Genomic DNA, 5,482 nt, shown 5'->3' with positions numbered 1-5,482 from the left:
TGAGGCCTTGCAAAATTTCTCACCGTCTCTTATCAAGCTCATCTCATTACTAGCCCCACTCCTACATAATCACTCTCATCCAAATCTTAACCCCATTTTACTATGTGATGTAACCCTGAACAACTCGTCATTGGCCAAATATCTACCAAAAGACTGGAGCTGCCTTTGAAAGGCCATTGCATCCGGACGAGCATTGGCAACCTGGTGGTAACCATCACCAGCAATGTAATGACAGAGCAATCATAAAGCCACACTGCTCACAGCATGCAGCCTGCAAGTCTGACACTCCCTTGCCCATACAACCCCATTCTCTCACCCTAGTTGCTGTTTAACCAGTAAGTTACACAATTCACCTGTTCTGAGCTGCATCCTGTCTAGATATCCTCTCTAAGTTATTGCTACTCTGCCCCAATGCCCATTAGACACCCATAGCCTGTCATTATCCAGCAGGCAAGCAATTGGACAATTCCAAACAAGAGCTTTCATTTATGGACAGCAAAGCAAACACACACAAAACAAATAGAGGCTCCAGGTCACACCAGAATACAAATTAAATGCTAGCAGGTTGATCAATGGCAATTTCACATCCCATAATTTGCTACACCAAGGTCCCATCTACTGGAACCAGGTTTCAATCCTTACAACACCCAATGCAGCTGAGCTCTATCATGGATTATGAGACTTTCTTCTTTTTCAGTGTTTTTGTCTTTCTCCATGGAAGATTGCTCCCATTCCTCCAGCTCCTCAGCATCTATCGTATTGCCTCGTTGCCTGTTTCAATTGTGCAGAGCACAGCACTCCAGGATAATGCGCACACTTTGTCTGGACTATAATGAGGGGCCCTCCAAAACTGGTCCAAACAGCAGGACCATATCTTCAGTAGGTCTGTCACCTGATCCACCATCACCTTGGTTGAAGCATGGGCAGCACTGTGTCTGCACGCTGCACCAGTCAGGGAGTTACACAATGGCGCCATGAGACGTTGTCACAGTCATCATTCCCTTTAATTTTCTTACCCGCTGCATGGGCCTCTGAGGCATCTCTTGATGGCAACTTGCATCCACCCTTGGACTTGCCACCATCCTTGGTTTTTCTGCACTCACCTTTGCCTTCCTAGGAAGGCAGTCATAGGGACCAACATCCCATCAACAACTGAATGTATGACCCTTGCTGGAAATGACCTATGTTCAGCATATAAGGAATGAAAGAGGTTCTTAAGTTTCCTCCATACAGTGGGACATGCAGCACCCCAATAACTAGGGCCATGTCTCCATTACTAATTCAGGTTTAGCCTCAGCATGTGCATCAACTTGGTGAAGGTTCTGCTTGAATGATCAACATACTACATCAAAAGGGAGTGCCTGCTGCATCTCCAACCCATCCTATCCCAGACCCACATTAATCATTCAGTTTTTCATTGCACTCAATATACAGGCCTTCATTGCACTTACATGACAGATGATAAAATGATGATGCCTGCCTCCCACAACACCGTTGGAAGTTGCATAAGTAATAGGTTTGCTTTGATCAGCATTCACCCCTATTTAAGTCTTTGCCGCTAACTTCACCTTCAGTGAGATGTCAATGTTCAGTTTGCAAGGATTAATGGCAAATTGCTTTGACCAACACCTAGTCCTCAAAGCATATTCACACTGCATGCATTGTAAATAGATGATGAAGTGATTGCAGATGAAATGTAGCTTCAGTATGCAAGTGCATCCTTCATATATTTGCTCTCCCTCAATGTCCTAGCATCTAGCAGACGTGGATCTGGTGCTTTCAGCATCAAACTGACACTGACTCCGCCCATCTTGAACATTGTCCCAGCCATTTTCCAATTGCATTTTGCACGTAGAGAACCACAAATGATGGCAGGGAACACAGCTCATGGTGAACACTGTCAGCACCAGGTGTCATCTGGTTGTTAGATATATCCCCAGAACCTCCATGTCCCCTTTGATCTTGCATTACCCCAACAGCCCATTTCCACCCATCCCTCTACCACCTGGAGGCCCACCATATTGAACTTAACCTACAACTGTCTTCCCTGCCCCTTAAATGCCAATATTACACTTTAGTGACATCGATCTTGGTCCTCTACACTCTCCTGTGAAGATTACTGCCAGTAATCTCCCTTCCTGTAGCATACTATTCCACCTACACCCCATACCCCTTGAAATTCCCCTGTCTCTATCCTTGTTCCCACTTCTACACTTGCTGCTGCATCCCCACCCCACCGCACCTCCAAGTCCCCCAGCCTTGACTCTCTCACCTCTTCAGGCAGTGATTCCTCCTGCCACTCCTACAGACTTCCCTGCATAGAACCGTAGACTGTGTTTGCTCAAACGAGCACATCAATATAACAGAGCTAATGGTATGTTGCATTTCAGCCAGACCCAAAGGCTAGCAGATATGGTGTGGCATATAAGTTGTGGATGCTGTGAGCATACGGGCAAGTGCTAAATGAGCGAATGCTGAGATACCAAGCAAGTAGCTCAGATTTAACCTGGACAATCTGTGAGCTGGGGGCCTGTCCCTGTACACAATTTCAGTGCTTGGTGCCAGTGTACCTTGCAAGGCAAATCTGTGCTTAAGCATCCTGAAAGTGAATTGAGAGGTGTCACAATGATCGTGAAACGTTGTCAAATCTTGTGGATGAGGGTTGCAAGTGGCTGGTGCCCATGGGTTGTGAGATGCTGTTCAGTGCTAACAGCATGACTCTCCTCACAGCCAGTGACAAGATGAAGTTGCTAGGTACCCACTCTAACTCCCACATCAAGAATTCTCAACATCTGGCTTTTACAGTGTGTATGGTAAGATATGAAGCTGAATATTAATCAGGTGAATTGTGGCTTTAATAAGGTGTTTAACAAGCTATAATCTCCATAATTAACAGCTCACCACTGTCTAGTAAGAAAGTCACCTTGCTGCTCAGAAAATGCATAAAAGATGCAGTGAGCTGTTCCAGATGTTGAGACAGGCCTCCCCGACTTTTTGCACAATTCTTACACAATTATCGCCATAGTCCAAATTATTCAAGCCCCCATTAGATTCCGCCTCAATACCTTTCACCCTCATAAACAACCTCACACATTAATAAAATTCAGTGAAGGTTCACCCTGTTTCCGCTTTGTAGTTCCTTGTTCAGTTGACATGACTGTGTTACTTTCCAGAAAACATCTCCATTTACTTGATGTTATCATCTGCAATTAATATCTCTTTGAGAGATCCTTAACAAAGCTCACTTACTGTATTCAACAGCCTTGGATGATGTCTTCCCTGACACCTTAAAACCTCCTTAATGCTGGAGCTGTTCTCTTCCTAACTTCTAACACTCGGGACATCTCTTCTTCTGTTCTGACTGCTTTGGAACCATTGTGCTGTGGCTTTTCTCTCTGAATTACCTGTTTCTCTCTGTGAAAGAAACCTATACACTCACTGGTGTGTGGAATGTTTTGTCTCTCTAAAAGAACCCATTTCTGTCTCTGTCTCCCTATATTATTGGACGTCTTGTTGCTATGCAACAGCCCATTTTCTTTTTCTTTCTTCTGTCTTGTTTCTGAGCCCTGAACTATTCACCTCAAGTGTTCTTAAAAACACTAATTGAAATGCATGTAAAATTGCTAGTCAGCCACCACTTATGAACTCAAAATGAATTTAAAACGAGATGTGGAATCTTCCAAGTCTCCGAATGTTGTGGAAGCAGGGAATCAATAGTAAAATAGGCAAGAGCAGAAAAATGAGCCGTGAGAGGACTATATGCACGTATGAACATCTTATTGTTCCCTAATCTTGCCTCATTTATATGCTATTCACCCAGGCAAGGGAGAAAAACTAGATGGAGATAATTTCTGACATGAAAGCGTGAGTAGCTATTTGCCAGCTGCAACTTCTTGGTGTCTTCACTGAGTATCCATCTTGGCCAGATTTCCCCAAATTGTTGGGGCACATTGCCACGGACAGTAAATGTCTGCAAGCTCCAACCACAGAGATTGGCATTAGCAAATCACCACCCTTACCACATCATCAGGGTACATTTGGGACTCACTACAATAGGAATGTCATTTGACTTGGCCAATCAGTGGCTTTGATAAAACAGTCTATCCTCCAAATCTGCCTAAGCAATACCTGGGAGATTTACTAAAAGATCAACTGAAGTTATTTTCACACATTTTAAAATTGTACAGTAAAAGCAGTACATGTAGCAATTTGTGAAACAGTTGACAGAAAATGCTTGAAATTGTCAGCAAGTCCAGCAGCGTATGTGGAGAGAAAAATAGGGATAACCTTGCAGATCGGCAACCCTTCATCAGAACTCAAGGTCACAGTCTGAAATATTGAGTGTGTTTTTCTCGCCGTTGATGCTGCCTCCATTATTTTCATTTCATGGCTGAGAGACAATAGAAACATAGAAACGTAGAAGATAGCGGCAGGAGGAGGCCATTGGGCCCGTCGAGCCTGCTGTGCCTTTCTTCACAATCATGGCTGATCATCCAATTTGGTAGCCTAATCCTGCTTTCTCCCCATTACCTCTGATCCCATTTGACCCAAGTGCTATATCTAGTTGCCTCTTGAATACATTCAATCTTTTGGCATCCTGTGGTAATGAATTCCACAGGCTCACCACTCTTTGGGTGAAGAAATGTCTCTTTATCTCCATCCTAAACCATCTACCCCAAATTCTCATACTCTGACCTCTGGTTGTGGACACACCCACCATCAGAAACATCCTCCCTGCATCTACCCTGTTCCATCCTGTTAGAATTTTATAAGTCTCTATGAGATTCTGCCCCCCCCATTCATCTGAACTTTAGTGAAAACAATCCCAACCTAGTCAATCTTTCCTCACCCGTCATCCCTGCAATCAGCCTGGTAAACCTTCGCTGTACTCCTTCAAGAGCAAGAGCATCCTTCCTCAGAAAAGGAGACCAAAACTGCACACAATATTCCAGGTGCGGTCTCATCTGTACAACTGCAACGAAACATCCCTGTTTCTGTACTGAAAACCTCTCACAATGACAGCCAACATACCATTTGCCTTCTTTATCACCTGCTGCACCTGCATGCTTACCTTCAGCAACTGGTGCACAAAGACGCCCAGGTCCCGCTGCATACTCCCCTCTCCCAATTTATAGCTAGTCAGGTAGTAATCTGCCTTCTTGTCTTTGCTTCCAAAGCAAATAACGTCACATTTATCCAAATTATACTGCATCTGCCATTGATTTGCCCACTTACCCAACCTGTCGAGATCATGCTGAAGGATCTTTGCATCCTCGATATAGTTCACCCTCCCACCCAACTTGGTATCATCTGCAAACTTTGAGATGTTATGTTTTGTTCCCTCATCCAAATCGTTAATAAATATTGTGAATAGCCGGGGTCCCACCACCGATCCCTCTGGCACGCCATTAGTTACTGCCTGCCAATTTGAAAAAGGCCCATTAATTCCTACTCTTTGTTTCCTCTCTACCAACCAGTTTCC

Source organism: Rhincodon typus, chromosome 4 (genome assembly GCF_021869965.1).
Source record: "Rhincodon typus isolate 14 chromosome 4, sRhiTyp1.1, whole genome shotgun sequence".
In the NCBI taxonomy this organism is placed as follows: Eukaryota; Metazoa; Chordata; class Chondrichthyes; order Orectolobiformes; family Rhincodontidae; genus Rhincodon; species Rhincodon typus.
Note: the sequence above shows the minus strand (reverse complement) of the source record.